The sequence below is a fragment of the Octopus bimaculoides genome, chromosome 19 (assembly GCF_046866305.1).
Source record: "Octopus bimaculoides isolate indiv1 chromosome 19, ASM4686630v1, whole genome shotgun sequence".
Lineage (NCBI taxonomy): Eukaryota > Metazoa > Mollusca > Cephalopoda > Octopoda > Octopodidae > Octopus > Octopus bimaculoides.
Window position 1 is genome coordinate 36,923,164 of NC_142946.1, and position 12,500 is coordinate 36,935,663.

At 36.8% G+C, this 12,500-nt stretch overlaps 1 protein-coding gene and 1 long non-coding RNA gene across 2 annotated transcripts in view; both read right to left on the bottom strand.

The window, feature by feature from the left end:
- LOC106876634 (uncharacterized) overlaps positions 1 to 12,500 on the bottom strand; it is an 895,860-nt gene that overhangs the window by 862,427 nt on the left and 20,933 nt on the right. The window lies entirely within an intron of this gene.
- The window catches only part of LOC106879960 (uncharacterized), a 6,478-nt gene continuing 2,872 nt past the window's right edge, over positions 8,895 to 12,500 (bottom strand). The window contains exon 2 of the long non-coding RNA XR_016245151.1: positions 8,895 to 9,195. This is a non-coding gene — a long non-coding RNA (uncharacterized LOC106879960). The remainder of the gene's footprint in view (positions 9,196 to 12,500) is intronic.

Below are 12,500 nucleotides of genomic sequence, written 5' to 3' on the forward strand. Positions count from 1 at the left end.
TACAGTTCTATATTTAAGAGATAAGGAATTATGTACATTATTTACATTACTTACATTTGACGGATATTTGTCCTCATCTTGTTTATTGTTAACACAACGTTTCAGCTGATATACCCTCCAGCCTTCATCAGGTGTGTTGGGGAAATTTCGAAATTATTATCTTCATCATTATTCAGGTCACTGCCTGGAATCGAACTCGGAATCTTGGGGTTAGTAGCCCGCGCTCTTAACAACTATGTCATATGCGCGGGCTATTAACACCAAGATTCCGAGTTCCTATATTCCTTCCTCTCACAAATATCCTAAACGCTGCAAAGGATCACCCACAATGCCTTCCCTCCTGACTAAAATATAAAAAATATCTTATCTGAAAACGAATCAAATGCTTTATTTACTAAATATTCTTGATGAAAGCAACCCAACAAAAAGGTTTGTATGAAGTAGCTAGTCAAATTATCTTCCCAAATCACACCCTTATTGTTTTAGAAACGGTCATATTGGATATTATGGTTCTGAATGAACTGGGGGGAAATGTGTGACGGTCACATTTGGTATGTCTTAGAATATACGTCAGTTCAATTAAGGCTGTCTTAAACAATTACATTCTGTACGTCACGAAAATAATGACTTTGTGTTTTATAAGCAAAACTTCGTTCACAGCAACCAAAACACTGCAACAACATCTTAAGTACGTTGTTTAGACTTAATTTCACTCCGAGAATGATCTGGACTATAATCCAAATTATTTTTAGTGCGAACATCGCAACTTTTTTCAAGACGTGATTTGAAGGAGATTTAAGCAAGGAAAATGTTCTCACAGAAAACTCCTCGTTGGCTTAAGTGATTGCAAAGCGGCCTGCACATTGGTTTGAATTATTGTAAAGAGGTTTCCATGGTGACACAGGGGGATACAGGGAGGCTTTTCGTCGGATCAAGTTATTGCATTAAGGTTCGCTTATTGTCTCAAAAAGCTGTGTAGTAATTCATGAGATGAATGAAGTTAAAGTATAGGGACTCATACATTGGATCATCTTGCAATGTATAAGACGTCTTCCTTATATCACAGAAATATTATTATTTCTCCTGAAAACATTACTTAATTATATAGAATCTCTGTTGGCAAAGTTGACTATGTTTCTGCATATGTATGTGCACGTTTGGACAAGACGAGAAAGACATGCAGTTGTCCATGCAAGTTTCTTTCTGCCCCCTACCACGGATGTCATTGAAGGGAAAGACCGCTGATTTGGGCTGATACAACTTTACACCTGTGTCGTCGATGGTGTTACCGTGAGAACGTAAAAGAAACAAAATATCGAAAAGCATCTTGTCTATTCCATCGCTCCAGATTAATTCTTTTATATTGACACCGAAAGGATGAACGGCAAATTTTGTCTTGTCGAAATTTGAACTCAGAGTACAGAGGCTCAAAACAAATAACTTCAGGTAGTCTATCTTATGCTCTAGTGACACTACCCATGCGTTGATTTACTAAATGATACAACCAGAAATATAAAATTTCCCAGATTGTCTCCCTCCACCACTCACTGCTCTTGTCGTGTAACATAGAAATAGTTTTATACTTTAATCTTCTCTTATATTCTCTGATAATGTTGTGAGCATCATACAGGAATCGACATAGCGGAGAAACATCGTGGTCTAAGTTTCGATTGATGGCCTTCATACGACGAATAACGCTACACTTTTAGAATGCACACACGCACAGAGAAAGTCCCACACACACACATACACAGGTGAGCACAGACATTCGGACGCACACAAACATGTACAACAGATGATTTGTTCCGCAACAAAATCGGAAATAAAGCAACTTGACATCATGTTTGAGACAAGAACATCACTTGAACATCCAAGAAACGATCAATCATATCTCTCCACTCCATGACGTCACCAAATTAAGCATTCAGCAGACGTTTCATGACGCAGTGTGCCTCCATTGGTCTCTTCACATTTAACTGACAGAAGAAGTAAAAGATTCCACCAACTACAGCAATATATTCATGTTTATTCGTTTCCAGCATTTTATCTCTTTCAAGTAACATTATCGACGTATTAACATTATCAAAGGAGGGATAACTACGATTCCTCTTCCAACATTTACCAATGTGTTTACATTATCAAAGTGTCATCTATGACTCGACTTCCGCCATCAATATTCAGATGAGAGGGGAGTGGAAATCAGAAAAAAAATTGCACCAGATTTATTCTTGCATGCTGTTGACAACACATACATACATACACACACACGCACACACACACACACACACACACACACAAATATAGATATAAACGTATAAATAGATAGAAGTATGTGTATTATGAATATATGTGCGTCCGTGTGTGTGTATTCAATGTATACATGTGTGTGTGTGTATATATATATATATATATATATATACACACACACACACACACACACATATATATATATATATATATATATATATATATATATATATATATATATATATATACATATATATAGACGTATATACACACACATATATATATATATATATATATATATATATATATATACATTTATGTATGTCTACATGCATACATATTCATATATCTTTATATTATATGCATAGACATATCAATATCTATATGTCTATATTAAATCTATCCGCGTTTATTTATGTTAATATACATGGATGCATATTCACACATACACATACATACGTAAATATTTACGGGGACACATATATTAATTTTGGTTTGTAGGGTATACTTTATACTTATACAATAATTCGTGCATGCTTTTAAACATAAACATGAGGATGTATGCACAAGCTCACACACTCACACAAGCGCACGCACATGTACACATACATACACACATTCACATACACAGACAGAAACTCACAAGCATATAATTTCAAGAGTTCCAACTGAAACCGAACACTGAATAACAGTGTATTTATGCAATATATCTAGTAACTAAAAACACTTCTTTTTACAAATTATTGACTGTTGAACATACCCAACGTATATAAGCGTTATCACATTTCACGTGCGTTTAGTTGGTTATTTTTCATTAGTTTTAGCTATTGAACTGTGACCATGCTGGAGTAACGCCTTTTATGGTATAGTTGCCTAATATTGGTTTCAAATGTTAGCACAAGGTCATCAACTTCAAGGGAGGGAGTAGGTCGGTTACATTGACCTCAGTGCTCAACTGGTACTTATTTTATCGACCCCGAAGGGATGAAAGATAAAGTCAACCTCACCGGAATTTGAACTCAGAACTTAAAGACGAACGAAATGCCACTAGGCATTTTTCCCGGCGTGTTAACTATTCTGCCAGCTCGCAGCCTTGTAGCTGCCTCATATTGATCTCAGGACTTATGTTGTTCGTCTTAATGTTGTTTGATCTCAGACGTTCTTGTGTGACCTCAGATGTTGTTGTGTGGCCTGATCAAGCAAGCCAACTCAACTATAGCAGGTCGTTAGTCTAGCAGTACCTGGTTCAACCTTACTTATATGCTGTGCGTGGGGGTCTGTATCCAACCTCAAGACCAGAATTCACCAATCACTTCACTCCACATTGCTATTAAATCGAAACTCTAGTTCCGTTTCAGTTTAACATGGCGTTTTCTTCTACAGAAATATGTCTCCAACAAGAGCTTCCGTCTTACAAACAACCTCTAGGCAGTTGAAGCTTAACTGTTAACACAGTAACTATCACACTGTCATCTGCAACTTTCTGTCATGGACGGCTTGAATGACTACGAGCGTTGACCGTTTTTAATCAGACTGATAGAGAAATCAAAGCAAAACAAGACAAAAACAACAATAATATCTCAGTGAAGAATAACTGACTTAGTTGAATTTCTTACACAAAATGATATTTGACCTAACCTCCATTGATTCCGCAGAATGATTAATGGTTTATGTATATATACATCTCTTATTTTTTATTCTGCCAAACTAGAGTCAAATATTGTAATGTCGCCACCTTCTAACTAACCCATGATGTCAAAAGGTCAAATAACTGGAAAAACAAAAAGTAAAAGAAATATAAAAAAAAATAGTTTTATTCTTATTTTCTTAATTTCATTTTAAAAATGTCAAAATCTTCTGCGAAGCAAATTTTAACCAGGAAAGTCAAAGCGTAAGACAAGATAATTCTTTGATATAATGCCATCGGGTCGGATAACCATTTTTCCTCGCTGGAGCCTTCGATTCAATAAAATTTAAGACATCACGTCTGACTCGATTAAGCTTCTTGTCAGAACCGATATTCTATTCCGTTTGCATTCATAAACAAACTAGGAAAACAGGACATTTTCCTCCAAATACCTTAAACCACCCACGACATATTTTTGAAATTTCATTCTTCATGACCTGAACGTCTACATTACTTTTTCATTTAATCCGCTAAAAATAGCAGGTAAATCTTTTTTAATTCACACTCTACTGTTTTGAAAATCGCAGACACGTTAGATAATGTAGTGTAGGAAATAAAAAAATTAAAGCAGAATGATTATAACCGGAAATCATTTGTTCATAAGCTTGATCGTTCAGAGCCCGCCTGCGGATGAAAAGCAACACTTTCATTAAGTCGATAATACGTCTTTCGAGCATTGGATTAAGAGCGTTGTGGCATTTACGCGTTTCTTTATTTCTATGTTCCGTTTTCAAACATGGAGCTTTGCTTTTCATTTTTCTAGATTGCTAAAATCAGTACCAGTTTCTCAATTGATGTAATCGGTGGTAGTAAGCAGAATAGTATTTACTGCTTTCTAAGTTCAAGACTCATCTGGTCAACTTCATATTCAGTAAAGACTACTAGTCCCCTAAAATAGAGACAAAGACACTTACAAGGCCTTGGTCAGCCCGAGGCCCTAGTACAAGGTACTTGCACAAGGTGCCACGCAGTGAGACTGAACCAGAAACCATGTGGTTGGGAAACAAGCTACGCCTGCGCCAATATTCATACATACATATGTATATATATATATATATATATATATATATATATATCCTTGAGGACGCAAACAAACCAACACAGTTTGTCAGTGGCGATGGAGGACAAACATAATGCAAAGATATATATGCATACATATATATGTAGATAGAGATATAGATATGCGACGAGATTCTTATACACACATACACATATACATACATATTAACATACATACATACATATACATACACACATACATACATACATAAATAGATACATACATACACACACATACATACATACAGACAGACAGACAGACAGACATACAGACATACATACATACATACATACATACATACATTCGTACAGCATTCATTTACTGTATCAGTTAAAACGAGAGCCATACTTTTATTCTTCACAATTCTTAAAAACAATTTTTTCATCACAAATAAGTACTACCAAATGTTGAAGAATTCTGCCGTTAAACATTCTTATTCTTGTATGCCTAATTTATAATCTTTTAAATCAACCAATAATCACTCTAAATTAAACAGGTATGATATTAATTCCAAGCAGACGAAAAATTATAGATTTAATAGTAATTGTCCCTCTGAATATTTTAGTTGTAATAGTTTAAATTATGATCGTAATTGTTACCAGAGTATGAGTTGACATATGCTAGAATCAATAGTATAGGATGACAGAATCAATAGTAATAATAACATATATAATAATGACAATAACAATAATGATAATGTTGACAATAATAATAATAATAATAATAATAATAATAATAATAATAATAATAATAATAATAACAGTTTCAAATTTTGCCACATGGGCAGCAATTTCGGGGGAGGGGATGAGTTGATTATATCAGCCCCAGCGTTCAACTGGTATTTATTTTATCGACCCCAGAAGGATGAAAGGCAAAAGGATGAAAGGCTAACGATTCTACCAGCTCGCCGCATTAGTGATAATAATAATGGTTGCAGTAATGACTAGAATAACGATGATATTTGCGATATCGATAATAGCATTACATAACTATAAAAATGATGGATGCAGCATGTATGATCCTTGTGTTAATTATAGAGTAGCATCTTAATTATTGAGTAGCAAAGTCGAAAAAATGGATAGTAATAATAATTTTTTTTCAAATATTACCCCTTTTTACGATAGGCACAAGGCCTTAAGCTTTGTGGGGCGGGTAAGCCGATTACATCATCCCAGTGTTCAACTGGTAAATTATTTTATTGACTCCGACAAGATAAAAGGCAAAGTCGACGTCGGCGGACTCTAGGAATTCTTCTTTTTCCAAAGTCCGATAAAAAATTATGTAATCGTAGAGTGAACGAAAATTGCCCACTCAATCACCATTGCAAACGTAATAATGTAATTTATGAATGTACTGTTAAAGCTCATAATTCTTCTAAATTCTATATTGGTTTCACAACGTAATTCAGACAGAGACATTACAAATATTGCCATTCATCTTCTAAAGCTGTCCCAAAGAACTTTTTACAGATTAATTGTATCATGCATAGTACAAATAGCCGGCTCTCATGAGCGAGTTTGGCCTATACCGAGTTTTTCTCTAATTGTTCTAGGTGCCTATGTAGTCGTGAGCAAAGGTAGGCACCCAAATGGAACGCCAGGGTTGTAACATCAGGATGGCTACATCAGGACCCAGATGAGACTCGTTACGATTAAGTAGACAGTAGTAACGTGAAAGGAGTTGAATTTAAACAATGTTAAAATTGCACAAGGTCCTTATAATGACTATGCATATAAACATTTCAATTTAAACAATTCGCCCATCAGGCCATAAATGTTTCTGTAACATGCAGAGTTATACCACAGACCCTCAACTCCTAATAGGGTTGTTGAAGCACCGTCGTAATGTGCACTTTTAGCTGTGGCAGACCCTCCTCTCCAGTACCTCAGTTTTGGGCTGAGAATAGATAAAAAGTAAAGTTGGCCTAGGCAGTATTTGATTACAGAGAACAGACAGGTGGAACGAATACTACAACTGAATCTCTCCGATTCTTTAACATCTCTGCCGTTTGGCCGCTCGCTTACAGTGAGAGGTATACGAACTTTGTAATACTGACGTTGCTGTCATAGTTTAACCTTAGATCAACTCTGATCCAATCGACTCATGATAAAAGAGATTCCATCCGAGACCTGACGATTGTTTTTCAACACACAGCTCCCAGTACACCTTGTTCTGTTTCTGTTACTAAAGAGGAGATAACCACTCCGAAATGATTGTATCTCACAGTCTGGCTAGGTGGCGCTGTGAGCTGATTTTAAGTGTATTTACATAATTTGTCCGCAGCGAGAAATTTTCTCCATGACAAGACACAGTGAATGGTTATCTTGAGGATTCGAATATTCTCCAAGCATATTTGAACTGGTGGTAAACTTGCATTAATTATATAGTCCAATGTTTTATAACTGTAAAATATGGTATACAAGGTATGCTTGCGAGAGATTTAGCTGCTATTTCCAGCCTCTCATTTAGTTCACCGTGATATATATATACGTTCATAACAGCGCGCGCGCACACACACATACACTCACGCATATAAATTCACAATAGTCCATACATGCCTCTAAACTCTACACAATACATCATATATAGGTCCACACTTTAGATTTCAACCCTGTATACGCCTACACTAAAGCCCATACAGATGTATGTGTGTGTGTGTGTGTGTGTGTGTGTGTGTGTGTATGTGTGTGTGTGTGCGTGTGTGTGTGTGTCTGTGTGTGTGAGTGTGTATTTTCATACATCCATACACTACTCCTCACTCTATAAACTACAATCTATTAACTATTAACATGTCCACACTAACACATATACCTGTACCATTCTTCTAAATAATAAATCAAAGAGAACGATCAATATTTGCGGCTTTACTTGTTTGCGTAGACATTTTATATGTTTGTTTGATTTCTTCTCTTCTCCCTCATTGTATTTACGAACGCTTACAATCTGTGGAGGAACTTCTGTCTCTCGCTGAAATAAGAAAATGTTGCAGCCAAAAATTGACACATACTCCAGCGCCGCCTTAATCCATCAAGGCCATCGCCATTATCAGCTTCACAAGCACACTAGAGACTTGATCCCTAATGAAGTATATCTATCTATTTTTACTCTTTATTTAATGTCCACACGCTTCTCATTACCTAGGATTCATCAATAGTCACGTTTCTGTTAAGAGAAAAACCTTGTCAGTTACTGCTTTGTGTAATGGCTGCGTTTCATCAGTGACAAATTCTCAAAATTTGTGATTTTATTTTTTCATTTTCTTTCTTTTTCCTTTTATATTTCTCTCTCTCTCTCTCTCTCTCTCTCTCTCTCTCTCTCATTCTATTTCCACTCCGTTCTGCTTAACTCTGCTCCTGCATCTAATAATTATCTTTAGTGTTCTCTTTAAAATTCCTGCAAAAATAAAGATCTTAGGAGGGTCTTAAGATACGAAACCGTATTAAATCTTGAAAGGAGAACGAAACCGCAAATTGAAAGGACACTAATTAAGAAAGATCTTGAATTACGCATGAATTTCATTAAGGAAAAGGAACTTTTAAATGGACCTGAATGTAGGTGTGAAATTACGAGCATAGATAAAGGTTGTGGAACTAAGAAGTTTGCTTCTTAACCTACCGCTTTGTTCCAGGTTCGATCTCATCACGTGGCATCTTAGGTAAATGTTTTCTACGGTAACCGAGGGTTGACCAGTGCCTTGCGAATAGAAGTGGTCAACGATAACTCCCTGTGAGACGTGTGTGTGTGTGTGTGTGTGTGTGTGTGTGTGTGTGTGTGTGTGTGTGTGTGTAAATATTAAGTATATCCTTCGCTACTTCATACAAGATATACAAAGTGTAATTAATTAATTCATTATACTTTGTCGTTATAAAGAAACAACACACTACAGCTCAAAACGTTACATAGGAAATAGAAACGTGTTTTTTTAATTAATTCTTATTTTAGACCTTGTACATTATCTCTCTTTAATTTGAAATCAAATTTTCAGCCAAGACGAAAGGGTTTCAGTTTACAATCACAAAGTCTGTTATAGTTTGTTACTCATCAGCAATACTGAAACAATGTCTCGGGCTAAGACAGCATAACAATCGTTGGCTCAAGTGATATAGCTGAAAAACAGTACCACGTTGTAGCTCGAGCTTCTGAAGTAATCAGTGGAGCAACTGTATTATTGACGAGTGTCCGGTTGGTTTGCAGTGTTAAGCTGAAATAATTTGTAGTATCTGCTGAAGTAAGTGTACAGGAAATTCGCTCTACAAAGTCATACAAAGATTAAGAAATCAAACAGTGCATCACAATGGCTGTTACTGTTGCTGGTGGTGGTGCAGTTTAATCCCAGGCCAGTCCTGAATGCAGTCAACCTATAATCAATGACTTCCATCCGTGACCACCCCAATTGTTATTGAAACTCTATATCTAGGAGTATGTCTGCAGTGTGTACTTCAGTTTTTTTTCCGTCTGGCAATAGAATGTAATTTTACTGCTATTTCTAGCTGATAAAAAGACTATTAGCGGCTACCGCCCTTGACTGTAGAATGTTGCAGAGTGAATATTTGCTAATCGGCTGGGGAAGCCATTGTTAGGGGGGATGCGATCCCAGAATACAGGAAGGCAAATGTAAGTTAGAGTTAGGCCAACTATCTTGACGAAGAAGAAGAAGAAGAAGAAGAAGAAGAAGAAGAAGAAGAAGAAGAAGAAGAAGAAGAAGAAGAAGAAGAAGAACAACAACAACAACAACAACAACAACAACAACAACAACAACAACAACAACAACAACAACAACAACAACACAAAGAACAAGAAGGGCAAGAAGAAAAGAACAAGAAAGGCAAGAACAAAAACTGTTTCGCAAATCGGATGAGCACCGAAAACCCCTAAATCCGTCAAACCTCGAATGATGTTTCACACGAACAAAAGGCGTGTTAATACGACCTTGATTAAAGTCTATTTAAAAACAATTAATTATGTCTAGTGTGAAAAGTAAATGTGGTGTTATAGCGAACAACAGATTGATTTAGTCGGAACCCAAAGTTTTGAAAGTTGTGCACCCAAGCGTAAATCTCATTTCTCTCTTCTGGACTTAAATTAATTACTAATTAAACACCAGAAACACCAATCAAGAATTATTTTTGCCGAAGGCAAATGAACCATGGATAGACATAAACACACCTATGGGTCTATGCATTTGTGCACGCGCCTCTGTGTGTGTGTGTGTGTCTGTGTGTGTCTGTGTGTGTGTGTGTGTGTGTGTGCGTGCGTGTGTGTGTGTGTGTGTGTGTGTGTGTGCGCGCGTGTGTGTGCGCGCGTGTGTGTGTGTGTACATATCTTAATGTATATACTAATATCCGAACGTTTACATGTAAGTACATACCCATACCCGCAGACAAAATTTTGTTCTTCCATATATTAAGCATGCGTATGAATATTAAGAATAAATGTTATACACAAAACATAGTCATACACACAAGTATATACACCCAAACAAATACACAGACATATATATTATGTGTGTGCGTGTGTGTGCGTATGTGTACATATATATGCGTGTACATATATATATATATACACAAACACACATACATATATACATATAAATACATATATATAATATAAATATACATATAATAATAAACATATATATATATATATGTGTGTGTGTGTGTGTGTGTGTGTGTGTGTGTGTGCTTAAGAAAGAAAGAAAGAAAGAAAGGAAGAAAGTAAAAAGGAAGAAAGAAAGATAGATAGATAGATAGATAGATAGATAGATAGATAGATAGATAGATAGATGCATGTACGAGGGTGCGTGGCTTAGTGGTTAGTGTAATTGGCTCATGATGCGAAGGTTGTGTATTCGATTCCCGGCGGCGCGTTGAACCCTTGAGCGAGAAACATTATTTCGAGTCTCTTCAGTCCACTTAGCTGGCAAAAATGAGTTGTATTTGTCACTTTCTGTGTGAGGCTGAATTCCTTGAGAACTACTTAGAGGGTACGCGATATATATATAGGCATGTTTCTATGGTAAGAAGCTTGCTTCCCAACTAAATGCTTACAGATTCAGTCCGCCTGTGCAGCTATTTTCTACTATAGCCTCAGGTCAGCCAAAGCCTTATCAGAGGATTTCGTACACATATATTCAGGGCGCAATGGGTAAATTGTTGCAATATTATATATTTAATTTCGCGCATACGGATTATTTGCTTTTGATTTTGTCGACACACGGTATAGTAGGGTCAGTTGGACACCGTCTGTGAAAAAAACAGCACCATGGCGCAATTCCCTCTGCTAGAAATTTGGAAACGACATGCTGTACTACTTGGCATTCGCGCCGGAAGCTTCAATATGAACAATTCAGAGTGTTTGAGTGTCAATCTGAGGACAGTGCAATCTGAGGACATGTACCGAGAGTGATAAAAATCAAACATCCAGTCAGCATCATGGTGTTTGGAGAGGGCACTAGTGATGGCGAAGTTAAGCCTTCATTCATCTTCCCACACGGCCTCAGACTCAACACGGAGGTCTACATCAAGTACCTGGAGGAGGTAGTGCTGCCCTGGGTCAGAGGGTGGCTGCTGGTTGACCTATGTCTAGTAACAGGACTCTGCACCATGCAACACAAGCAGGAGACAAGAAGGAGACATCTGCCCACCTAACTCCTCAGACTACAATCCCACTGATTATTATGTGTAGGGAGCAGTTGAGCGAGTGACCAACAAAACTCCTTGTAACACTTAAGATGAACTTAAGGCAAGGATTATGGCAGCATTCCCCAACTTAAACAAGGAAACCGTCCAGAGAGCTGCAGGAGATTCCGAAGTCGTCTGGTGGCCATGGTTGAAACCAATGGCGATTTTATTGAATAAATTTACTCTTCACTATTTCAAGATATTTTATGTAATTTTAGTAAATATGGCTGTTAAAATAAGATGTCAGTGTTATTTTCATTTCTGCGTAATTTAGACGATAGTTTATTCACCGCACCCTTTCTCTCTCTCTCTCTATCTCTCTCTCTCTCTCTCTCTCTCTCTCTATATATATATATATATATATATATATATATATATATATATATATATATATATTAGGTCATCCCATAAATAATCTTGTTTTCTTTTCAATTGCATGAACTAAAAGTCGGAGGGAGATGGGATAAACTACCTGCTATAATGGAAATGACAAAGGAGTATATTCGCCATATTTTGCTTCATGAGTTCAATAAAGGCAACAAGACAACTGAAAGTTGGAGGAATATTAATGCAGTATATGGGGATCGGACAATAAGCGTCAGCCAGTGTCAGCGATGGTTCCAGAAAATCCGAGCTGGAAACTACAGCCTAGAAGACAAGCCTCGTCCTGGGAGATCTGCAGAGCTCGACGAGGACGTCCTGCAAACACTGGTGGAGCAAAATCCCATTGTGGCTGTTGAGGAACTAGAAGAGAAGCTTGGATTTGGTCAGTCAACCATTCATCGACGCCAGCATGCCATCGGAAAAGCCAGCAAATAGAGTCAAT